Raw genomic sequence first — 27,494 nt, forward strand, 5'->3', positions numbered from 1 at the left:
TGCTAATCTCTTTAAGAGATCCAATTATGTTGATCCAATTGCTAGTGAGTTGAGTGCACTTGACTATCTTTATGAAGTTTTTCTTGAGATGCGTGAATCTGAAAATCATGAGGAAGAAATTTATGAAGTGATTCACGAGGGTTCCTTGGATGAAAAGCATGATTGCAATGGTTTCCCTATAAATTCTATTAGTGACAATCATGCTAAAAATATGCAAAACCCTAAGCTTGGGGATGCTAGTTTTGCTATGTACACTACTGGTTGCAATGATCATGATTGGGATGATGATTTTTCTTATGATCTTGAAAATTTGTTTAAGCCTCATGATGAATATGATATTTGCAATAATTTTGAAAGTGGGTTTGGAGAAGTCATGACTTTAGTTGATGACAATCCCACTATTTTTGTAGAGCGTCAACTTTGCATGCATGTGGATCATGAAAAGAATATCCTATGTGATAGCTATATTGTTGAATTTTAATATTATCCCACATGTAATTGCTTTGAGAGAGGAAACTATTGTGGTAGAATCTTTCATGTTACCAAATTACCTCTCGTTATGTTGAGATTGCTATTGTCTCTTTCTTCTTCCTTGCATTTGGTAACTATTGGTTGTCTTGACAATCTGTTTTCCTATAAAATGCCTATGCATAGGAAGTATGTTAGACTTAGATATGTTTGTCACATGTTTCATGATGCTCTCTTCGTGTCCGATTGCTATCTTTGATGTGAGCATCATTGAATTATCAATGCCTAGCTAAAGGCGTTAAACAATAGTGCTTGTTGGGAGGCGACCCAATGAAATTATCTTTTTCTTTCTGTTTTGTTGCACCAGACCATCATAATTCTGTTATGATTGTGTCTTTTGTGTTTCTTTTTGTGTTTGACCCAAGCAAAACCTTTATGACTAGTCTTGGTGATGGTTGTTTGATCCTGCTGGAAAAAGACAGAAACTTTTCGCTCACGAAATTATTTTCAATTTTTATTATGAAAGAGATTTTGAGTTGATTATTTTTGCTAGTGGTTGATATGCCTATTTCCCAGGCAGTCGTAAGTATTCAGAATTTCTGAGGTAACAGAAGTATACGAAGTATACAGATTGCTACAGACTGGTCTGTTTTTGACAGATTCTCTTTTTGTTGAGTTGGTTGCTTGTTTTGATGAAACTATGAATAGTATCGGGGGGTACTAGCCATGGAAAAGTGAGAATACAGTAATCTAACACCAATATAAATAGAAATCAAGATTGCTACAATACCTAAAGAGGTGGTAGTTTTGTTTCTTGTGCTAATGATATCACAAGTTTCTGTTTAAGTTTTGTGTTGTGAAGTTTTCAAGTTTTGGGTGATGTTCTCATGGAAAAAGGGATAAACGGTGGAAAGAGCTCAAGCTTGGGGATGCCCAAGGCATCCCAAGCCAAATTCAAGGACACTAAAAAGGCTAAGCTTGGGGATGCCCAGGGAAGGCATCCCCTCTTTCGTCTTCAATCCATCGGTAACATTACTTGGAGCTATATTTTTATACACCACATGATATGTGTTTTTCTTGGAGCGTCTTGTATCGTAGGAGTCTTTTCTTTTTGTTGTGTCACAATCATCCTTGCTGCACACCTTTTTACAGAGAGACATGCACTCATCGTGAATTTGCTAGAATGCTCATCGTGCTTCACTTATATCTTTTTGAGCTAGTTAATTTTGCTCTATGTGCTTCACTTAGATCTTTTAGAGCACAACAGTGCGTGACTTGGTAGTTGGTTTGTGAGATGAAAGTAGTCTCAAAGGTGATAGGTACCCAAAGAGGATACAAAAACTTCCATCTTCATGTGTATTGAGTAGAAAGAGAAGTTTGATTCCTCTCAATTAGTTTTGGGACATGGATTTGGTAATATTAAGAGTTATGTTAGTAGGGTGTTGTGAATCTAGAAATACTTGTGTTGAAGTTAGTGATTCCCGTAATATGCACGTATGGTGAACCGCTATGTTAGGAAGTCGGAGCATAATTGATCTATTGATTGTCATCCTTTGTGTTGCGGTCGGGATCGCGCGATGGTTAACACCTACCAACCCTTCCCCTAGGAGTATGCGTTTAGCACTTTGTTTTGATTACTAATAAAAACTTTCGCAACAAGTATGCGAGTTCTTCATGACTAATGTGAGTCCATGGTATATATGCACTTTCACCTTCCACCATTGCTAGCCTCTCTAGTGCCGCGCAATTTTCGCCGGTGCACAAACCCACCATATGCCTTCCTCAAAACCGCCACCATACCTACCTACTATGGCATTTTCATCGCCATTCCGAGATATATTGCCATGCAACTCCCACCGTTCCGTCTCATGACTTGTGCCGTCACTCTCATATTATCATTGAATGATCGTAAGATAGCTAGCGAGATGTTTCAACGTCATACGCCAAGCTAGATCGTTGTACATCCCGGTATACTGTTGGAGGCATTTCCTATAGAGTCATCATCGTTCTATGCTTTGAGCGGTGAGTAAATCAAAGTGTGATGATCATCATTATTAGTGCATTGTACCATGTGAGGAAATAAAAAAAAGAGGCCAAAGTTTCCTACATAAAAAAGAGAAAAAAGAGAGGCCAAAGAGCCCAAATAAAAAAAGAGAAAAAGAGAGAAGGGACAATGCTACTATCTTTTTCCACACTTGTGCTTCATAATAGCACCATGTTCTTCATGATTGAGAGCTTCTTGCTTTGTCACCATCATATACTAGTGGGAATCTTAATTATATAACTTGGCTTGTATATTCCAATGATGGGCTTCCTCAAAATTGCCCTAGGTCTTCGTGAGCAAGCAAGTTGGATGCACACCCACTAGTTCTCCTTTTGAGCTTTCACATACTTATAGCTCTAGTGCATCCTTTGTATGACAATCCATACACATTCACATTGATATCTATTAATGGGCATCTCCATAACCCTTTGATACGCTGAGTCGATGTGACCATCTCCTCCTTTTTGTCTCACAACCACCACAACAATCTATTCCACCTATAGTGTTATATCCATGGCTCACGCTCATGTATTGCATGATAGTTGAAAAAGGTTTGAGAAAGTAAGAGTGCGAAAACAATTACTTGGCCAATACCGGGGTTGTGCATGATTTAAATTAGTTGTGTGGGGATGATGGAGCATAGCCAGACTATATGATTTTGTAGGGATAACTTTCTTTGGCCTTGTTATTTCAAAAGTTCATGATTACCTTGCTAGTTTGCTTGAAGTATTATTGTTTTCATGTCAATATCAAACTATTGTTTCGAATCTTTCGGATCTGAACATTCAGGTCACATGAAAGAAGTTACAAAGGACAAATATGCTAGGTAGCATTCCACATCAAAAATTTAGTCTTTATCACTTCCCTACTCGAGGACGAGCAGGAGTTAAGTTTGGGGATGCTTGATACGTGTCCAACGTATCTATAATTTTTGATAGTTCCATGCTATTATCTTGTCAAACTTTGGATGTTTTGTATGCCTTTTATATCTTTTTTGGGACTAACTTATTAACTCAGTGCCAAATGCCAGTTCCTGTTTTTTTTTGTGTTTTTGACCCTTTTCACACGAGGATTTTAAACGGTGTCCAAACGGAATAAAACTTCCGAAAATATTTTTTTCTGGAACAGAAGATACGTGCCAGACTTGAGAACCAAGGCAAGGGCCAGCAGGGGACCCCACAACCCCCTAGGCGCGGCCAGGGGGGCGCTCGCCTAGCAGGCTTGTGGGCCCCCTGTGGCACGTCTGCCCTACCTCTTCCGCCTATAAATACAGAAAAATATCAAAACTGCGCAAGAGATCCACGAAAATACTTTTCCGCCGCCGCAAGCTTCTGTCTCCGGAAGATCCCATCTGGGGTACGTTATGGTGCCCTGCTGGAGGGCGGATTCGGATATGGAGGGCTTATTCATCAACACCATGACCTCTTCGATGATGCGTGAGTAGTTCACCATAGACCTTCGGGTCCATAGCTAGTAGCTAGATCGCTTCTTCTCTCTCTTGGATCTTCAATACAATGTTCTCCATGATCATAATGGAGATCTATCCGATGTAATCTTCTTTGCGGTGTGTTTGTCGATATCCGATGAATTGTGCATTTATGATCAGATTATCTATGAATCTTATTTGAGTTTCTTCTGATCTCTCTTATGCATGATTTCATATCCTTGTAATTCTCTTCGAGTTGTGGGTTTTGTTTGGCCAACCTGATATATGATTCTTGCAATGGGAGAAGTGCTTGGTTTTGGGTTCATACCGTGCGGTGACCTCACCCAGTGATAGAAGGGGTAGCGAGGCACGGATCGTGTTGTTGCCATCAAGGGTAAAAAGATGGGGTTTTTATCATTGGTTTGAGTTTATCCCTCCACATCATGTCATCTTGCTTAAGGCGTTACTCTGTTCGTCATGAACTCAATACACTAGATGCATGCTGGATAGTGGTCGATGTGTGGAGTAATAGTAGTAGATGCAGAAAGTATCGGTCTACTTGTCTCGGACGTGATGCATGTATGTATGATCATTGCCTTAGATATCGTCATGACTTTGTGTGGTTCTATCAATTGCTCGACAGTAATTTGTTCACCCACCGTAATATTTGCTATTTTGAGAGAAGCCTCTAGTGAATACTATGGCCCCCGGGTCTACTTCACACCATATTTTCAGCCTTACTCTTTCACTTCGTTGCAGTTTCTGCCTTCAGATCTCACTTTGCGATCAATCTTGAAGGGATTGACAACCCCTTTATAGCGTTGGGTCCAAGCTCTTTTGTGTTTGCGCAGGTACTCTGGACTTGACGCGATTCTCCTACTGGATTGATACCTTAGTTCTCAAACTGAGGGAAATACTTACTGCTCCTCTGCTGCATCACCCTTTTCTCTTCAAGGGAAAAACCAACACAAGCTCAAGAGGCGGCAGAAGGATTTCCGGCACCATTGTCGGGGAGGATCAAGTCAAGAACTGATCCAAGTAAGTGTCGCAAACTCATCTCTTGCATTTACCTTTTTGCCTCTCGTTTTCCTCTCCCCCACTTCTGAAAAACAAAAATTTACAAAAATATTTGCCTTTTTCGTTTGCCTTTCCTTTGCTTGTGTGCTTTGTGCCTTCAATATGCTTGCATCTTCGCTTGTTGAAAATTCATTGATATGGATCCTCATCCACTTGCTAATCTCTTTAAGAGATCCAATTTTGTTGATCCAATTGCTAGTGAGTTGAGTGCACTTGACTATCTTTATGAAGTTTTGCTTGAGATGCGTGAATCTGAAAATCGCGAGGAAGAAATTTATGAAGTGATTCACGAGGGCTCCTTGGATGAAAAGAATGATTGCAATGGTTTCACTATAAATTCTATTAGTGACAATCATGCTAAAAATATGCAAAACCCTAAGCTTGGGGATGCTAGTTTTGCTATGTCCACTGCTGGTTGCAATGATCATGATTAGGATGATGATTTTTCTTATTATCTTCAAAATTTGTTTAAGCCTCATGATGAGTATGATATTTGCAAGAATTTTGAAAGTGGGTTTGGAGAAGTCATGACTTTAGTTGATGATAATCCCACTATTTTTGAAGAGCGTCAACTTTGCATGCATGTGGATCATGAAAAGAATATCTTATGTGATAGCTATATTGTTGAATTTTCATATGATCCCACATGTAATTGCTTTGGGAGAGTAAAATATTGTGGTAGAAACTTTCATGTTACCAAATTACCCCTTGTCATGTTGAGATTGCCATTGTCTCTTTCTTCTTCCTTGCATTTGGTAACTATTGGTTGTCTTGACAATCTGTTTTCCTATAAAATGCCTATGCATAGGAAGTATGTTAGACTTAGATATGTTTGTCACATGTTTCATGATGCTCTCTTCGTGTCCGGTTGCTATCTATGATGTGAGCATCATTGAATTATCAATGCCTAGCTAAGGGCGTTAAACAATAGCGCTTGTTGGGAGGCAACCCAATGAATTTATCTTTTTCTTTCTGTTTTGTTGCGTCCACACCATCATAATTCTGTTATGATTGTGTCTTTTGTGTTTGACCCAAGCAAAACCTTGATGACTAGTCTTGGTGATGGTTGTCTGATCCTGCTAGAAAAAGACAGAAACTTTTCACTCACGAAAACCTCCGCCATGTCATTAGGATGTCGGAAAACTCAACTACCTCTTCGCCCCCTCTTGCTGAATCAAGAAGGCAAAGATCGTCATCGAGTTGTACGTGTGCTGAACGTGGAGGTGTCGTCCGTTCAACACAAGATTGGGATGGATCGTGATGGGATCGCGGGGCGGATCCTGATGAGATTGCGGGACAGACTGCAATTTGGATTGCGAAGATGTTCGACTACATCAACCGCATTATATATGCTTCCGCTTAGCGATGTACAAGGGTATGTAGATCAGATCTCTCCTCTTGTAGATGGTCATCACCATGGATGGATCTTATGTGTGTGTAGGATTTTTTTTGTTTCCCTTGCAACGTTCCCCAACAATTCAATCCTCTCACATCCCGGTTTCACCTAAGCCTCAAAAATTTCATTCACACAAAACTTGAAAATAACTTGTGAGATAGGTCAGTACACATAAGAATAAATCTACAATTCATATACCGCCTAGACAAGTTTCACAATAATTTGCAAACATTAGGTATTGTATACTATCATTTCCTTAATTTATATGTACCAATATAAGCAATGAAAACTCTAGGATAAGAAGATAACAAAACTATGACTAACAACCTGTTGAAACAGAACATCATGTATTAATCAATTTAAACAGTGTACTTCTGTATCTCAAAAAATTATGAAAATTTAGGAAAAGATAAAGAATTGTATGACAGAACTGTGTAAAAATTACAGAAACTTTCCACGTTCTTGTATAATCTCAAATTCAAATACTACAGCAAAATTTTCAGTTATTATACAGTACACCTCAAACATGCAATTCAAGCATTCTAAAGGCAATTTCTCGAATTTTTTGTTGAAAAACAAGATTATAAATAACATCAAGCAATTACTAACAAAATAAAATGATGCTTCAAGCAAAACACATATTATGTGATGAATAAAAATATAGCTCCAAGTAAGATATACCGATAGTGTTGAAGACGAAAGAGGGGATGTCATCTGGGGCATCCCCAAGTTTAGACTCTTGAGTCTTCCTTGGATATTACCTTGGGGGTGCCTTGGGCATCACAAAGCTTAGAGTCTTGACGCTCCTTATTCTCCTCATACCGGTATCTCACCCAAAACTTGAAAACTTCAATCATACAAAACTTAACAAAAACCTCGTGAGATCCGTTAGTACAATAGGCAAATAATAAACTTTAGGTACTGTTATAAATTGATTCATATTTAATTATTTCATAACTTACCATATTCTGACTTATCAACTGCTTATAACCCCCAATACAATCCATAGCATCATCAAAACAAGCAAACTATGCAATCAAAAATAGAATCTGTCTAAAACAGAACAATCTATAATGATCAGCACAAACACCACACTTGTGTAACTCAAAAATTCTGAACAATAAGGACAACCTGGAAAATTTGTATATGAATACTATGTAAAACATTTAGATCAAAAATATGTTCCAGTAAAATCGCACAAATTTTGCACTAAACATAAAAGTTTCTGTTTTTGCACCGTATCAATTCTACTTATCATCCAAATCGTCCCAAAGGCTTTACTTGGCACATTACATTTAAATAAAAGACACAAAACATGATTACTATAGTATCTTAATCATGTGAACACTCGAAAACAAAAAGTACAAGTGTTTGTTATCTCCCAACAAGCACTTCTCTTTAAAGCATTTTAGCTAGGCATGCTGATTTCAATGATGCTCACATAAGAATAATAGATGGAACAAGCAAAAGAGCATCATGAATATTATGACAAGCACATTATTTTTATTGTACAGTGGTAAATTCAAGGGAATAATTATTTTTATGAGAAACTTCCATGAAAAATTGTAGATTGTTTCCATGAGTAGGAACACAAGTGTTCAAGGCCGACCCTCACTTCTCCAATGCATAACTTTTCAATCGCTTATCTTATAAGAGGCAAGTAGTTTTTTATGTTTTATTTTTTTTATTCTTTTGTTTTCCCAACAAATAAAGAAATAAAACAAGAAAACAGAAACAACAGGGAAAAAAAACCTACTTACCGATAGAAGCAAACAAGCATACACGAAAATATTAACCCCACGATATTGCTCCCCGACAACGGCGCGAGAAACAACTTGATAGTCCCCAAGTGCAAGGAAGCATCGTAGTACTTTCCAAGGATGGATGTGGCAAGTATGGAGTGTCGAATCCACAAGAATCTAAAGGTAAGATCAATATTCTCTCAAGTCCTATCAGCCACCGATAAACTTGTACGTACACCAAGTGTTTTGTTCTATCCAGAAACGAGAAATAAAATTGCGTTGTCGGTATAAAGAGGATAACTTTGCATGAAATTGGAGAACAAAAATATGAAAATATTTGCTTCCCTAAATAGAATTAGAATATATTACAATGTGTTACAAATAGTGAGTGTGGAATAATGATGGTACGGTGTGCGGAATTGTCCTAGGCAATTGATAACAAGATCGGTAATCATTCTTGCAATTTTATATGAGGGAGAGGGATGAGCTAACATAGTTTCTGTACTTGGATCATATGAACTTATGATTGGATCTCTAGCAAGAATCCACAACTACTATAAATAATTATGGTAAACCCAACCATAGCATTAAACATCAAGTCCCCTTTACTCCCATACGCAAACAAGTCCCTTACTCGGGTGTAAGCTTCTGTCACTCTAGCTCTCGTGGTTTTGTCACGATAGATGTCCTCGCGAAAGGACTTAGTAGTGAGTCCATTATTGCTGTGTGGCAACTCTAAGAGGTTGATCAAAGAACGGGAGACGAGTTTACCCAGGTTCGGCCCCTCTGATGGAGGTAAAAGCCTATGTCCTGCTTTTGTGTCTATATGCATGGAGATTTTGATTACAAGGATGAAGAATAGTTGTCAAGGGGATAACCCCGGGGTAGGCTCATCGAGCATACTCCTTTGCCTTCAACCAAGAAGGAACAACAAGAACCATTCCGCAAAGACCAAGTCCCCCTGGCCGGCTAGGATGCACCTGCCGGCTGGGGGCGAGGCGGCCAACTCTCTGGCCGGCTAGAAGCCAGACGGCTACCTCCCCACTGGCCGCCTAGGCCAAGCCGGCCGGCTAGGGGCGAGGCGGTCGTGCTCGAGACGGCTAGTGAAGCAGACTAGCCGGTCAGGGATTACTGCCGGGGGGATAACCCTGGGTAGGCTCATCGAGCCTACTCCTTTGCCTTCAACCAAGAAGGAACAACAAGAACCATTCTGCAAAGACCAGGTCCCCTGGCTGGCTAGGAAGCACCTGCCGGCTGGGGGCGAGGCGACCAACTCTCTGGCCGGCCAGGAAGCACCGCTGGCTAGAAGACAGACGGCTACCTCCCCTTGGCCACCTAGGCCAAGCCGGCCGGCTAGGGGGGAGGCGGTCGTGCCCGGGACGGCTAGTCAAGCAGAGTAGCCGACTAGGGATCACCGGTCACATCAAACCATAGGTCATGATGAGACCCTATGGTTAAATGTGGCTACGTGTCAGCAAAGGTACTGGATCGGGGTGCACGGCAGGTACAAGCGTCGGCGGCCACGCCGCTGACCTCCTCCGGCTCCGATCCATCACCCTGCACAGTGTCGGCCCGTCAAACTCCCACTCCATTACTGCACTCGGCGTGGGAACAGTGGAGACGGCCGTACTACGTGCCCATGACGATCCTCGCTGGACGACACCAGACGTACAACACGTGTCCTGCATCGACCTTACGTAAGAGCCTTATTGTCTAGCCAGCGGGTCCCACGGCCAGACGGGACCTCGAAGTCGGCGGGCCCCTCCAGCATCAAGACAAGACCCCGTGGGCCCCATGTTGGAAATATGCCCTAGAGGCAATAATAAAATGGTTATTATCATATTTCCTTGTTCATGATAATCGTCTATTGTTCATGCTATAAATGTATTAACAGGAAACAGTAATACATGTGTGAATAAATAGATCACAAAGTGTCCCTAGCAAGCCTCTAGTTGGCTAGCTCGTTAGTCAATAGATGATCATGGTTTCCTGATCATGGGCATTAGATGTCATTGATAACGGGATCACATCATTAGGAGAATGATGTGATGGACAAGACCCAATCCTAAGCATAGCACTAGATCGTATTGTTCGTATGCTAAAGCTTTTCTAATGTCAAGTATCTTTTCCTTCGACCGTGAGATTGTGCAACTCCCGGATACCGTAGGAGTGCTTTGGGTGTATCAAACGTCACAACGTAACTGGGTGACTATAAAGGTGCACTACGGGTACCTCCGAAAGTGTCTATTGGGTTGGTACGAATCGAGATCGGGATTTGTCACTCCGTGTGATGGAGAGGTATCTCTGGGCCCACTCGGTAGAACATCATCATGAGCTCAATGTGACTAAGGAGTTAGTCACACGATGACGTGCTACGGAACGAGTAAAGAGACTTACCGGTAACGAGATTGAACAAGGTATGGGCATACCGACGATCGAATCTCGGGCAAGTTCTATACCGACAGACAAAGGGAATCGTATACGGGATTGATTGAATCCTTGACATCATGGTTCATCCGATGAGATCATCATGGAGCAAGTGGGAGCCACCATGGGTATCCATACCCCGCTGATGGTTATTGGCCAGAGAGGTGTCTCGGTCATGTCTGCCTGTCTCCCGAACCTGTAGGGTCTACACACTTAAGGTTCGATGATGCTAGGGTTATAGGGAATTGTTATACGAGGTTACCGAAAGTTGTTCGGAGTCCTGGATGAGATCCCGGACGTCACGAGGAGCTCTGGAATGGTCCGGAGGTAAAGATTGATATATAGGACGGATGGTTTCGGATACCAGAAGTGTTTCAGGCATCACCGGTAACGTACCGGGACCACCGGAGGTGGCCCCGGGGGTCCACCGAAGGGGGCCAACGACCCCGGGAGGTAAGGTGGGCCAAGTGCGGAAGGGAACCAGCCCCTAGGTGGGCTGGTGCGCCTCCCCACTCAGCCCAATGCGTGGGGGAGGGAAAAGGGGGGGCAAACCCTAAGCGAGGTGGGCCTAAGGCCCACCAGGGGTGCGCCACACCCCTCCTCCCCCCTTGGCCGCCGCACCAGCCCCCATCTAGGGCTGCCCCCCCAGGAGAGAGAAACCCTCAAGGGGGCGCAGCCCCTCCCTCCCCTATATATAGTGGGCACTTTTGGCCATTGGAGATCAGACTTTTGCATCTCTCTCGGCGCAACCCTTCCCTTCTTCCTCCTCCTCTCTCCGGTGCTTGGCGAAGCCCTGCCGGGAGACCTCGTCTCCCATCGACACCACGCCATCGTGCTGCTGGAGTTCTTCCCCAACCTCTCCCTCCTCCTTGCTGGATCAAGGTGTGGGAGACGTCACCGGGCTGCACGTGTGTTGAACGCGGAGGTGCCGTAGTTCGGCAGTAGATCGGAATCGCTGCGAGTATGACTCCATCAACCGCGTTCTAGAAACGCTTCCGCTTAGCGATCTTCAAAGGTATGGAGATGCTCTTACCCCTCTCTCGTTGCTGGTCTCTCCATAGGAAGATCTGAATATGCGTAGGAAAATTTTGAATTTATGCTACGTTACCCAACACCCCCTCGTCAGCCGGCAAGGCTGCCAGCCGGATCCCATTCTTGTACCTTTTATCCATATTGTAGGCCGGTGGGTTAGTCTATAACCCCCCCCCCCCCCCCCCCCCCCGGCCACCTCCATGCATAGGGTCGGTCAACTCAGCACACACACCAACCACATAGGAGAGGGAGATGCGAACCGGCAGCTCCTTCTTCCTCCTCCACAATACATCTTCAGGAGCACTTTGTAGTCACATTCATACATCATACACTCCGACAGGATTAGGGGTGTTATATCTACGGAGAGCCCTGAACGTGGGTACATCGTGCGTTCCATGCTTGTACCATCCTCGTTCCCAGCGCCCTCCGGTGCCACTTCGGTTCCCACCATCTTTAGCCTACCCATGGCTTATTTTGTGAGTAAACACCGACATTTGGCGCCCACCTTGGGGCCGTCCGCGGCATCGGCAGGCTTCACACGCTGGGCATCTCGTCCGGACCAATCTGCATGCCCGTGGAGCCACCCAGTGATGAGGATTCACCGATGATGATCGACGTCCCAGTCCGTCATGCGAATTCGGACGGGGAGTCCGACGACGAGTCACTCCCCAACATCGTCGTCGCTGCTATAGAGAACCTCAGCGTTCTCTTTAGCGATCTGCGTCTCGGCGACAGTCCTCGCTATCCTCGCGAGGACTTCGATGTCGAGGCATTATGTGCCAGCTTCAGTACGCTCTCTATCGCTGATACGCCTACGTTCGACGTGTACCCCAAGAACGTACTCGTCTTTGACGGTCCTCCGTCGTCTGTGGGGCTCTTTACCCCATATCATGTCGCCACCGTCTCCAACGTCGTGGAAGTGATGGTCATCGGCGCTAGCACCAGCATGGTGTGATAGCCAGATGCCGACGTTCTTGTAGTGTAGGAGAGTTGTGACAGCCCCATGCCGATGTTCCAGAAGATTCCCCTTTTCTTTCTGTTTTTGTCGTGTGTCTATTTTCTTTTTTGACATCATCATCGCATCATGCGCATCATCAGCATTGCATCGGCACCCCGTTGCCGCCAGTTTTCAAAACTTGCATCCGTTGTTAGTTGCCGGTTCTCGTCGTTGTCCGTTCCGAGCCCGACCGCACTCGCTCGCGCCCGCAGCATCGTCAAAACCCTGTTTTAAACGTGTGTTGAAAACTTTCTCTGATCGGGGTGAAACTTGGCATGCGGTGTGTTTTGTTCCACCTTTGCCCCCTTAATTTCGGCTACCGGTGTTATGTTCCATATTTGAGCGCTCCTAACACGATCGGGGTTGTTATGGGGACCCCCTTGATAATTCGTTTTAGATTAAAGCTGGTCTGGCAAGGCCCAACTTTGGTACTACATTTGCCTAATCACCTAATAAAATTGCATAGGGACTTTCCGGGCCCCGAGGATAATTTGACCAACCCCCGGGCTAGTGTTCCTCATGAGTGTTGGTCCCACCTGAGCGATGTCCGGTGCCCCTTTGGTCACCCAGAGGTTTAGCGATCCCGATGTCTAGCTCATCTGTCGTGTCCTGAGAACGAGATACGCGGCTCCTATCGGGATCGTCGACACGTCCGGTGGCCTTGCTGGATTAGTTTTACCTTTGACGAAATATCTTGTGCATCGGGATTCCGGTGATGCTTTGGGTAATCTCAGAGTTGAGGTTTTCCACTAGGGAATCAGACGAGATCGCGAGCTTCATGATTTAGGATTTCTATGCGGCTTGTGGTAATTTGTGATGGACTAGTTGGAGCACCCCTGCAGGGTTAAATCTTTCGGAAAGCCGTGCCCTCGGTTATGTGGCAACGTGGAAACTTTGTTTAACGCTGGTTCTAGATAACTTGAAGTTAACTTAATTAAAATATGCCAACTGTGTGCGTAACCATGACTGTCTCTTTCGTGAGTTCCTTCTCCGATTGAGGACACGGTGGGGTTATGTCTGACGTAGGTAGGTGTTCAGGATCATACATTTGATCATCAGTAGCTCACGTCCGTTATGCGCAGATCCTCCCCCCTCTACTTCTTGTACTCGTAAGTTTAGCCACCAAATATGTGCTTAGCCGCTGCTGCAACCTCACCACTTAACCATACCTCACTCATTAAGCTTTGCTAGTCTTGATACCTTTGGAAATGAGACTGCTTAGTCCCGTGTGGCTCACAGATTACTGCAACACATGTTGCAGGTACAGGTAAAGGTTACTTGACGCGAGCGCGTTGATTGTTCATTTGGAGTTTCTTCTTCTTCTTCTTCTTCTTCTTCTTCATCGATCTAGGATGGTTCCAGGCCGGCAGCCTGGGATAGCAAGGATGGACGTCGTTCTTCTTTTCTCGTTTGTTTTCATCCATAGTCGGACCCTTCTCTTACTCTTGATGAATATGTCATGTACTGATGTGACTCTGATGTAGGTTGTGGCGAGTGTAAGCCAATTCTATTATATACCTCTTCCTTTCAGTACATGTACTTGTAACGATATCCATTCTTGCGACACGACGAGATGCGCTTCTATCCCTGACGAGGCCCTCGTGCCAAATTGAGGATAGGGTCGTATCTTGGGCGTGACAAGTTGGTACCAGAGCAGTACCGACCTAGGAGCCCCCTTGATTGATCGAACTTGGCCGAGTCGAGTCTAGTGAAAAACTAATTTGAGTCTAGTTATATATCACGGAGTAGGATTCTTTTTTCTCCTCTTCTATGCTCTGGTGAGGAATCTTGACGTAATATTTAATTCTACTCCTCTTCTCACTCAAATTTTTTTTAGGATCACGCAGATATTTTTGAGATCTATATGATGCCGATGTGACGGAGTTCTGGTCTCCTATCTGCTTTGAGTTTCAGGGGAGTTGAGCTCCAGGGGCTTCTCGAGCACATCATTATCATTCAGATTTCTTAGTATCTCAGGACGAAGGATGTTCGTAATTGCTTCAATACTAGTAGTGGCGAGATAACCCCGATGTCCCTAGTACTGGTGCAGATTGTTCGGGAGTACTGCCATACTTTATATCGTTGTGATCACGAGGGTCTGTTGTAGATGAAGGTCCGAGATTCTGGTTGTGTGTTGACGGATGTGATACAAGTGACGTGTTAGTATAGGAGTTGTGTGATTATTACTCCTTGTATCCGTGTACCAGATTGCATGACAAGATATTTCGGGAATTCATAGGTGGGAATTCAAGTAGTTGCTTATAGGACAATCTTCCAACAAATACATGATGTTAGGTTGGGGTTCGACATCTAGTGGATTCGTTTGTTCACGGTCGATTTACAGCGGTACACGTTGTGTCTTAAAGAGTCCTTGTAGCTTGCTATGACTCGGGGACGCTTCGTATGTCGGGTGCACGACCTTGCACTTGATGGTTACTCTAAAATCGAGCCCGTGCGATCCTATCCACGAAAATATCGGACGAAATCTTTCTCATGAGTTTGTTCTGGCTTGTTTCATAAACCTCACCCTTTGTTTTGTTGGAATATTGTAATTCGTGTTGCTTCGATGTGAAGTGGTGATTTCAGATCTCTCCTAAGAGGTGTTCTCATATTTTTATGTGAGAGTGCAAATCCTTTTGCTCAATCAGTGGTCTTGTCAATTCTTGTCAACCCGAGTTGTTTTGTGTCAATTCTTTTCAACCGGTGTATTTCTCTCCAAGTGAATTCAATCCTCTCCGATTTTTGCAAGATCATTCTCTCATTTTATTCCGGAGTTCATCTCATCTGTCCCAAGTTGTCCTTGTTTTTCCCCGCCCTCCCGCCCTTTTTCTTCAGTGATTGGATTTCATCCAACTGCACTTCATTTCAGTGATGCTTCCGCTCTCTCTTCTTCCTTTCGTAACCGGTGATTCATTGTGAAGATTCACAGGAGCTTCGTGTTCATATTTATTCAATCTTGTCATCCTTACCGGTAAATTTAATTCAGTTGTCCGTGTCATCATATCCTTTTCATCCTTGTAATTCTTTACCATGTTGGAAATTCTTATTCAAGCCTCTCTTGTTATTCTTCCATCTATGTTCCATCCGGAGCGTTGAAGATATTTCAGTAGTTTCCCATTTTCAATTCTTTTAATTATTTCGAGGTGCTAACCTCATCTAGTTCTCTTCATACCGGTGCAATATCTCTCTTCTAAGAAATCCTTTCAATGGTGGTTTCTTTGAGTGGGCCCATAACCCACAGGTTCTTCCGAGGATCTTTCCTGGCTCTTTTAATATTTTCCCGGAGACCATTAATTATTTTCAACTATGACGTAAGCATGATTTTCATAGGTCATATTCCTTCTTCAAGATCTATTTGAATTATTCTCATATTTGGCTCAACCTTTCATTCTTCATTATTCCGGAGTGTCTCAATATTCTTGGTGTTGTTTCTCGTCATTATTCTCAGTTTGCAAAATCTGAAGGAGTGTTTCTATCAAATCTTGGTCCATTCTCTTGGAGATTCATCATTTCAGCTTCGTGTTATCATCTTGAATTTGTTCTCAATCATGAGAATCCATTTCTCGCTATCCGGTGCTTTTCTGAGTTGTTTTCATTCTCGTTCCTCCGAAGGCCATCTTTTTAGGAGATTCTTCGTTCTCAGCTTTCAGCGTTCATCCTCGATTCTTCTCAATTGTTGTCTCTTCGTTCGTCTCTCGGTTATTCCGGCGCCTTGTTCAAGTTTTTCTCTGAGGTGGCTCATGATCTCTTCATTCTCTTGTGTCTTCATTCATTCATGGTTGCCTCATTCATTTCAATTCTCACCGGTGTTTCTTGCAACAATTCTTCTAGTTTGTGCTCATATCTTTCCTCAATCATTTCTAGAAGACAGTGGTATGCTAAATCCGTTGCTTGTCATCAATTAAATTTGATGAAGGATAAGAGTAACATAATTCTTATTCTTGTTCATAGTAATCTGAGTTCTTCGTCCGGAGTGGCTCATGGTTTCAATTCTTTTCTCAAGTGCTTATCTTTCTTTTCCGGAGTTCCAAGTTCTCTTAGGTATCTCTCTATGAGGCTTCATCTAAATCTTGGCAAGCTCATAATCTTATTCTTTCTACCTTCATATATTTGCATCATTCATTTGTATACGGTGGTCCTTCATGGTGGTTCATCAAGGTTTCAATTCATTCTCAAGTCTTCTTCAAGATTCTTGTTGGAGAACCCAAGTATCCTTTCCATAGCATTTATATGTGCAATTGTTCTTCCTTTATCCTTTGAGGTGGTATTATAGCATTCTTGTTAGTGTAGGAGCCTCGAAGAGAATTCCTTTCAAGGATGACATAATTAAACCCACCAATTCTATGATCATGAGATATTTGCAACCCGTGATTTCTTCATTGAGCCATCTTGGTTTGGATTTCACCTAAAGCTTTTCCTATGGATTGTTGCTATCATGGTGTTTGTCATTAATCCAAGTTCTCAATGTATCCTCTTGGTGTAAGAATTCTCCATATCTTGTTTCTCCCAAACAATCCTTGTTCTGTTAGTGGCTGGTTGTCACTTCATTAGTTGGAAAAGTTTTCCATAAGCCCACTACTATCTTGTTCTTTTCATTGTTGTTTTTCCAACAACTCCATCCAATTCTTCTTGCAAGAATGCTTGCCAAGGTCATTGTAGTTAGTAGTTATCATTCTTCTCTTTGTTCTCTTCTTCCGTATGAGCTAGTTCATATTCTCTTGTTCCGGAGGCTTTGTGATGTTGCTCTTTTGGGTCTATCGTGTTATTCTACCAAGATAATGGTGCTCCCTTGTTCTACTTAGTTGTTTGTTATGTATATTGTCTATTTCTTCCTTCTTATCGAATTTTTTGTCCCATTTTCCTACCGAAGTGCTGCCAAAATTTTCCGTGAATTCTTGCTTCTTTCTCATATCATTCCTCATCTCTTTGCAACCTTCAAGGATCATTGGTTTCACTCGTTTGTCAAAGAAGCGACTAAGTTTTACCTCTTGTACTTTCTCATCCTCTTCCCCCTTTCATTCTTGGATCTCGGGGCGAGATCCTCTTGTAGTGTAGGAGAGTTGTGACAGCCCCATGCCGATGTTCCAGAAGATTCCCCTTTTCTTTCCGTTTTTGTCGTGTGTCTATTTTCTTTTTTCACATCATCATCGCATCATGTGCATCATCAGCATTGCATCGACACCCCATTGCCGCCAGTTTTCAAAACATGCATCCGTTGTTAGTTGCCGGTTCTCGTCGTTGTCCGTTCCGAGCCCGACCGCACTCGCACGCGCCCGCGGCATCGTCAAAACCCTGTTTTAAACGTGTGTTGAAAACTTTCTCTGATCAGGGTGAAACTTGGCATGCGGTCGTAATTAGTTCTAGCTAGGCCGCCTGTCAAATTTCGACACGATCGGAGACCGTCTGGTACCCGAATGGTCGACCGTAGCGGCACCGTATTCGGTCTACCGTCGGACGGTTATCGGTGTTTTAAAAATCATTGTCGGGTCCCACTTCCCTCTCACCTACACGGCCTAAACCTAAACCACCTAACCCTAGGACGGTTCCGGAGCGTCCGATCTCAATCGGAAGGTCCGAAAATGCCTGAAACCGCTAAACCTAGCCTGTTTTTCTATATATAGGAGACTCCCCTCTCTCCTCCCTGTTTTCTGTGCCCAGCAACCCTAGCCGCCACCTGAGACAGCCTCTCCCTTCTCCGACCTCGAGCTAGGACCGCGGGGCCCGTTCTGAGCCCGCCCGAGCCCATATGGGCCCGAGGCTGCTATGCCCGGAGATCTCCTTCCCCGAGCTCCTCCTGCCCAAGGTGGCGCGGCAAGCCGGAGCCCTCGCCGGCGAGGCAACTGCCTTCCCCGTCGACCGCCGCGTGCCGAGCTCGCCGGAGGCCGCCGCAGTCCTCCCCGCGCCGTCGTACCGCAGCAGCTCGCCGGAGGCCGTGCTGTTCTCTGCTCCTCTCCTCCTTCTCTCTCCCTCACCTCTCTCCCTCTCCCGTGCAGGTCGCCGGCCAGATCCGAATAGCCGCCCTCGCCCCGCCCTAGTCCCGGCAGTCACCGGAGTCCGGTGCTCCTCCGTTGGGTCCCTGTTGCTGCGCTGCCATGGCACCTGCCCCTGAGGAGCACGGGAGGAGGGCGACGACCGAGCGGCATCGCCTCGCTTGCCCAGGCCGGCCCCGTCCGTGCAGCGGACCAGTAGCAGTTGGCCGCGGCCCAAGCCCCGCACCGGCCCATCTCCTCCAGCGCCAGGCAAGCCGGCCTCCTTCGGCCTGCCTCCGCAGCCGAACCAGATCCGGCCCAAGAGCGAGGTGAGCCCCTGCCCTCTATTCCGTGCGGTTGCGCATTTTAGCAATATCGCGCTGCTGCCAGTTCGGCCCGTTATTAGATTAGGCCCGGTAGATTTTTTTTAGGTTTCGGATTTATTTAATTTCACGAAAAAACATTGATTTTCAAAATGGCATAGTTTCTTAACCGTGTGTCGGAACGAGGCGTGTAGCATATGGATTTCGTGTAGTTTTGCGCGTAGAACATGATTTCACAACATGCATATTTATTTGACGTTGTTTGACGTGTCGTATGCATAGATTAGCATGCTGTTTCTATAGGTTTCGTCCCGTAATAATTCTTCGCGCGTATTCGGGTTGTTCGGATGCCGTAGTATAAATGCGCATGTTTTAGGAACCACTTTTCCATGTATTTTATAGCGGTCACTCGTATTTTTGCGTGTAGGGTTTGCCGCTAGTTTATTTTTCCGTGTATAGGTTATTTTCTCGCATTTACGTGTGGCAATATTTTCGTGTTGCAACCCCACATATTTTATATGTTTTCGGGGTAGAAAAGTCCATTGGATTTTTTCTGTGCAATTAGTTTTAGCAGTAGAGTAAGTTAGTTTGCGCGATATTTTGCCGTGCTTCCCTCTTGTCATTTTCGTAGGATGTATTCCGTGCTTCGTTTGAAGGAGTTGTCAACTAGAGAGTTAATCTTGGATGTTTTGTCTAGCCCCTGGTAATTTTGGTTGCAATAGAACTGCATGTTTAGGTGTGGTTTGCTTGCTCTCAAGTATCTAGAAATAGTGCTGATTTGGAGGTGCTGAAATATTTCTAAGTGTGGAATCTGTTATATTTTGTTGCTTCCTTGTCTTGCTTCTATCTTTTGATCTGTAGCTCTTTTGAGGTTGGTGCAATGGAGTTAGTTGTAGACCTTGTGGTTCTATAGCATGCTGTGAATGTTCATGCCATTTGGAGACCTGTAGCTTAAGGTTTTTCTGCTGTCAATATGGCTTCAGATCGAAAACTGCACTTTCATGAGGTGTAATTTTCACTAAGTCTGAAATAGTGTGTGACATGCCATTTTGTGTCTTCTTTCCCTAGTGATCCATGATGCCATGCTAGTTATTGTTAGTTGTTTGTTGTAGTGCTTCTTGCCCTCTTTCGTTTCATGCCTTGGTTGATTATATTGGAGTTGTGTAGCTCGTAGTTGTGGGGTGTAAAAAATGCTATGTGGCTGAATTTGGCAGATTGTAGTGATATCTTGTTTTGCTCGTAGTTTTTGATCCGTAGTTCCGATTTGATCGTGTCCTATATGAAACTTGCTTAGAATCTTGTGTAGTTTCATTTTCTCCTGCTGGTTGCATGTTTTGAAGTGCTCGTGACCGTCGTTGCACACATATTGCATTCATGCCATCTTATCTTGCGGTGCTTGTATCTTTTGACCCGTAGCTCCGTTGGAGATGTTCTCTATGTTTAAATTCCTTGTCTCGACGCGTAGAATCACGTGAACTTATTTGTTTTGCTGTTTAACAACTAATTGAATATGTTAGTTCAGATCTGGACAGAATTGTAAATTAACACGTGGGGTCATTTCGGAGATGCTATAAGTCATTTCGGACCTCATTTAAAATGCCTAGATAGGTAGATTAATTGCGCTTCACCTTTTGCCATGTTTAACCACATTTAATATTGCCGTGTATCTAATCGGGATAGAACTAAATGATTAAACGTGGAGTTTCGTCAATATGCAACTCGTTGCATATTCAACTTCACTTAAGGTGTAGTGTTTGATTGTGTGAATTGTCATGCCGTGACTTGCATGTATCCAGCTGCTCATGCATCATATGTGTTGTGCATCGTGTGGTGAATTCCGTGTGTTGATTTGTGTTTCTGGTGTGCTTCGTCTCGATAGAGTTCCGCAGCGTGCCGGATTGTGAGGACTCGTTCAACTACGTCGGTTCGTCTGCTTCACGGAGTCATTCTTCTTCCAAGTGGGATCTTAGGCAAGATTACCATTTCCCCAGATACCATTAATATCATTGCCATGCTAGTTTTACTGTTTCTATCGTTATGTCTTGTTGCCTACCACATGTTAAATGTCAGCCTCTCAACAATGCCATGAAACCTTCAACCTGTTCACAACCTAGCAAACCACTGATTAGCTATGTTACTGCTTGCTTAACCGTGTGTTAGCGTTGCTAGTTGCAGGTGCAGTTGCTTCCATGTGATAACATGGGTTCCTTGTTATATCACCATATTTAAATGCTATTTAATTTAATGCACCTATATACTTGGTAATAGGCGGAGGGCTCGGCCTTTCTAGCCTGGTGTTTTGTTCCACCTTTGCCCCCTTAGTTTCGGCTACCGGTGTTATGTTCCATGATTGAGCGCTCCTAACACGATTGGGGTTGTTATGGGGACCCCCTTGATAATTCGTTTTAGATTAAAGCTAGTCTGGCAAGGCCCAACTTTGGTACTACATTTGCCTAATCACCTAATAAAATTGCATAGGGACTTTCCGGACCCCGAGGATAATTTAACCAACCCCCGGGCCAGTGCTCCTCATGAGTGTTGGTCCCACCTGAGCGATGTCCGGCGCCCCTCTGGTCACCCAGAGGTTTAGCGATCCCGACGTCTAGGTCATCCGTCATGTCCTGAGAACGAGATACGCGGCTCCTATCCGGATCGTCGACACATCGGGCTGCCATGCTGGATTAGTTTTACCTTTGACGAAATATCTTGTGCATCGGGATTCCGGTGATGCTTTGGGTAATCTCAGAGTTGAGATTTTCCACTAGGGAATCCGACGAGATCGCGAGCTTCGTGATTGAGGATTTCTATGCGGCTTGTGGTAATTTGTGATGGAATAGTTGGAGCACCCCTCCAGGGTTAAATCTTTCGGAAAGTCGTTCCTGCGGTTATGTGGCAACGTGGAAACTTTGTTTAACACTGGTTCTAGATAACTTGAAGTTAACTTAATTAAAATATGCCAACTATGTGTGTAACCGTGACTGTCTCTTTCGTGAGTTCCTTCTTCGATCGAGGACACGGTGGGGTTATGTCTGACGTAGGTAGGTGTTCAGGATCATACATTTGATCATCAGTAGCTCATGTCCGTTATGCGCTGATCCTCCCCCTCTTACTTCTTGTACTCGTAAGTTTAGCCACCAAATACGTGCTTAGCCGCTGCTGCAACCTCACCACTTAACCATACCTCACCCATTGAGCTTTGCTAGTCTTGATACCTTTGGAAATGAGATTGCCGAGTCCCCTGTGGCTCACAGATTACTACAACACCAGTTGCAGGTACACGTAAAGGTTACTTGACGCGAGCGCGTTGATTGTTCATTTGGAGTTGCTTCTTCTTCTTCTTCTTCATCTATCTAGGATGGGTTCCAGGCCGGCAGCCTGGGATAGCAAGTATGGACGTCGTTCTTCTTTTCTCGTTTGTTTTCGTCCGTAGTCGGACCCTGCTCTTACTCTTGATGAATATGTGATGTATTGATGTGACTCTGATGTAGCTTGTGGCGAGTGTAAGCCAATTCTATTATATACCTCTTCCTTTCAGTACATGTACTTGTAACGATATCCATTCTTGCGACACGACGAGATGCGCTTCTATCCCTGACGAGGCCCTCGTGCCAAATTGAGGATAGGGTCGCATCTTGGGCGTGACACATGGCTCATGGCAAGGCGTCAGCAGACGCTGGTGAGCCTACTGCTGTCACCGCTGACACTCTTCAGGCCGCACTTACCGGCTTGAAGATGCCCATCTCCACCTCCACAAACCCCACCGACGCACGGGCCTCGTTGGAGGAGGCTCGCAGGCAGATCTTGGAGGAGGGCATTGTCATCGCCATGGCTAAACACTGGATGGAGGCCACGCAGCGCGAGTACAACTCTGCTTACGACCTCACTCCGGTTTCCGAGGCCCCTAGCCGGCTTGGCTCGATCCGCGGTCGCGGCCGGGTCATTGCCAAGATTCTAGGCGGCAAGCAGCCAATCTACGATCCTCCTGCCAACTTACAGGTGGCCCATGCAGCCATGGCATAAATGCCAAGCTTGGAGGGCAAGGAGCGCGCCTTCCAGGAGAAGCGGGTGAAGGATCTTCTTGACGCTGCCAACGAGCAGCGGACACGGCTTGACCCTGGAGAAGCTCAACCAGAGTCTCAAGGACCCAATCCTGGAGCGTGCCGCAACCCAAGCGGTCATCATCAAGCCGAAGGATCTTCCTCGCATCGCACTTCCGACCAGAAGGGCGAGGGCAGCCACGACACGCGTTCTCAATGCCAGAGCGAGCATTCTTCGATCCGGCATCGCGGGGATGATGAGCGTGATTCGGTATATGAGGTTCCTCGTCCACACAGGAACCATGCTACTGGCTCACAAGGCGCCCTTTCCATCGTGGCTCGGATCGGCGCTCGCGTGCCACAGGGAGACCACGACGCCCGCAAGCCTCTCAACGCCCTGACACAGTTAGCTCTTCTGGAGGAGGACGGCCCCATCGGTCCGGCGTGCTTTGGCCCCCGGATCCGAGGGGAGCCATTTCCCCGAGGCTTCACGCTGCCTCGGGACACTCCCAAGTACAACGGGACCGCCAAGCTAGAGGACTGGCTGATCGACCACACCACCACCGTTGGCATTGCCAGGGGCAACAAGCGCGTAGCCGTTTGCTACGTGCCACTCATGCTGGCCGGCTCGGCTCGGACTTGTCTTAACAGCCTTCCAGCCGGCAGCGTCAACTCATGGGTTGATTTCGAGGAGGCGTTCGTCCGCAACTTCACTGACACCTACAAACGCCCTGGCCGGCCTCGCGAGCTGGCCATGTGCGTCCAGAGGCCCGACGAACCCCTTCGCGACTACGCGCTGGACGGAGCTTCGCAACTCCTGCGAGGGAGTGCACAAGGTACAAGCCATCCAGTACTTCATCGACGGCTGCCGAGACGACACTCTCCTCAAGCACAAGCTCATGTGCTCCGAGCCCACCTCTCTGGCGGTGCTCATGGCCAAGGCGGACAAGTACGCAACGGCCGACTCTGTAATGTGGGTCAAGGTGACCGCCTCGAACAAGGCTGTCCCCATGTCGACTACTCCCAAGCCGGCTGGCAACAATCGAGGCGGCCAGAACAACAACAAGGTTAAGGCGGATCAACTTGATTCGCACTCCAACAACAAGCTGGTAGCCAACATGGAGGGAGAGGCGCTGGCTACTCAGGCCGGCTCCCAACGGAGGCGGACCAACAAGAATGACTGGCAGCTCAAGCAATCCTTCGAGCAGATGCTTGACGCGCCCTGCAAGATGCACTCTCGGGCAAAGCCCTCTACCCACACCCTTCGATAGTGCAGCTTTGCACGACGATTGTCGCAAGGGGAGGGCCTGCCGGCTGCCCTAGGCGCACGTATAGCGCCTCATGCTCCGGCTCCCGTTCCCGCTCCGGCTTAGCCACCGCCGTCTCCACTATGACTACCCCCATCAAGACGGAGCATTCGTGGTCTTCACAAGTGAAGGCGACGACAAGCACAGCCAGCGCCAGTGCCGGCGCGAGGTGAATGCCACGGTCCCCCCGGTTCCCCAATACATGCATTGGTGTGAAAAGCCCATCACATGGAGCCGGGTTGACCATCCTGCGGTGATGCCAAACCCTGGCTCATACGCGCTTGTCCTCGACCCTTCTTTCGCCTCCCAGAGGCTCACCTGCCGGTTCTCCCGGCTGTTGATCGACGGCGGCAGCAGCATCAACATCCTCTACCTCGACACCCTCCTCAAACTCGGGCTCAAGGAGAAGGACTTCTTTCGACCAACACTGTATTCCATGGCATCGTGACGGGACAGTCCTGCTCGCCGATCGGCAAAATCCAGCTGGACTTCCTTTTCGGTGACAAGGCTCACTTCCGCCGTGAGTCCATATGGTTCGAGGTGGTGGATCTCAGCAGCCCGTATCATGCACTGCTCGGCTGGCCGGCTCTGGCCAAATTCATGGGTATCCCTCACTACGCCTACCTGAAGATGAAGATGTTCGGTCCAAAGGGCATCATTACCATTGCTGGCGACTGCAAGAAGTCGCTCGAGTGTGCACAGGACAGCAGCCGCCTGGCCGATGCCATGGTGATTGTTGAGGAGAAAAGGCAGATTGAACGGCTCGTGGCTCAGTCTACCGAGCAGCCGGCGATCCCTACTCCTCCATCCCAGTCGGCCGGCGAAGGCTCCTTCAAGCCAGCCAAAGAGACCAAGTAGGTGCCACCCGACACTGTGAACCCCAAGCAGTGCATCACCATCGGGGCTAACCTTAGCCCCAAATAGGAAGGCGAGCTCGTCGACTTCCTCCGTGAGAATCGGTACTTCTTTGCATGGTCTCCCAAAGACATGCCTGGTGTTCCAAGGAAGTACACTGAGCACAAACTTCATCTGCGACCGGATGCAAAGCCGGTGAAACAACCTTTGCGCCGCTTCATCGAGGGGAAGAGGCGCACAATTGGAGAAGAGATTGCCCGACTCCTTGCAGCCAGCTTCATCATGCAGGTTTTCCACCTGGAATGGTTGGCCAATCCAGTCCTGGTGCTGAAGAAGAACAACACCTAGCGAATGTGTATCGACTACACGAGCCTGAATAAGGCATGCCCGAAAGACCCTTTCGCTTTGGCTAGGATAGATCAAGTGATCGACTCCATAGCTGGCTGCGAACTGATGTCGTTTCTGGATGCTTATTCGGGCTACCATCAAATCAAGCTGGATCCAGCTGATCGCCTGAAGACCTCCTTCATCACGCATTTCGGGGCCTACTGCTACACCACCATGACGTTCAGTCTGAAGAACGCTGGTGCGACATTCCAACGATGCATGTAGCAGTGCCTACCGCCACAGATTGGCAGAAACATCCACGTCTATGTGGATGATATCGTTGTCAAGACCAAGCAAGACTTCAGCCTCCTCGACGGCTTGCAGGATACGTTCACCAACCTGCGCGAATACAAGATCTGGCTCAACCCAGAGAAGTGCGTCTTTGGGGTTCTGATACGTCTCCAACGTATCTATAATTTTTGATGGTTCCATGCTATTATCTTGTAAACTTTGGATGTATTATATGCATGAATATTCTATTTTATATCTTTTTTGGACTAACCTATTAACTCAGTGCCTAGTGCCAGTTTCTGTTTTTTCCAAGTTTTTGACCTTTTTCAGAACGGAGTCCAAATGGAATAAAACTATCGCGATGATTTTTTTGGACCAAAAGAGACCCCCGAAGCTTTGGAAGAAGGCCAGAAGAGCCACGAGGGAGTCACAAGCCCAGGAGACGCACCCCCTAGGCCGCACGTAGCAGGCTTGTGACCTGCTCGTGGGCCCAACTAACGTAATTCCACCGCCATAAATTCCTATAAATACATAAACCCCCAAAAAGAAACCTAGATCGGGAGTTCCGCCGCCGCAAGCCTCTGTAGCCACAAAAAACCAATCTAGAGCCCGTTCGAGCACCCTGCCGGAGGGGGAATCCATCTCTGGTGGCCATCTTCATCATCCCGGCGATCTCCATGACAAGGAGGGAGTAGTTCTCCCTCGGGGCTGAGGGTATGTACCAGTAGCCATGTGTTTGATCCCTCTCTCTCTCTCTCTCTCTCTCTCTCTCGTGTTCTTGAGATGTCATGATCTCGATGTACCGCTGGCTTTGCTATTATAGTTGTATCCTATGATGTTCTTCCCCCTCTCCCTTCTTGTAATGAATTGAGTTTTCCCTTTGGAGTTATCTTATCGGATTGTGTCTTTAAGAACACTTGATGAATGTCTTGCACGTGTCTATTTGTGGTGACAATGGGATATTCATGTGAGTACTTGATGTATGTTTTGGTGATCAACTTGCGGGTTTCGTGACATCGGGAACCTATGCATATGGGTTAGCACACGTTTTGACTCTCCGGTAGAAACTTTGGGGAACTCTTTGAAGTTCTATGTGTTGGTTGAATAGATGATTCTGAGATTGTGTGATGCATATCGTATAATCATGCCCACGGATACTTGAGGTGACAATGGAGTATCTAGGTGACATTAGGGTCTTGGTTGATGTGTGTCTGAAGGTGTTATTCTAGTATGAACTCTAGGATAGATTGAACGGAAACAATAGCTTCGTGTTATTTTACTACGGACTCTTGAATAGATCGATCAGAAAGAATAACTTTGTGGTGGTTTCATACCCGACAATAATCTCTTCGTTTGTTCTCCGCTATTAGTGACTTTGGAGTGACTCTTTGTTGCATGTTGAGGGCTAGTTATATGATCCAATTATGTTATCATTGTTGAGAGAACTTCACTAGTGAAAGTATGAACCCTAGGCCTTGTTTCCACGCATTGCAATACCGTTCGTGCTCGCTTTTACAATCAGTTACCTTGCTGTTTTTGTAATTTCAGAATATAAAAACATATATCTACCATCCATATTGCACTTGTACCACCTTCTCTTTGCCGAACTAGTGCACCTATACAATTTACCATTGTATTGGGTGTGTAGGGGACACAAGAGACTCTTTGTTATTTGGTTGCAGGGTTGCTTGAGAGAGACCATCTTCATCCTATGCATCCCGCGGATTGATAAACCTTAGGTCACCCACTTGAGGGAAAATTGCTACTGTCCTACAA

Source organism: Hordeum vulgare, chromosome 7H, assembly GCF_904849725.1.
Source record: "Hordeum vulgare subsp. vulgare chromosome 7H, MorexV3_pseudomolecules_assembly, whole genome shotgun sequence".
NCBI lineage: Eukaryota > Viridiplantae > Streptophyta > Magnoliopsida > Poales > Poaceae > Hordeum > Hordeum vulgare.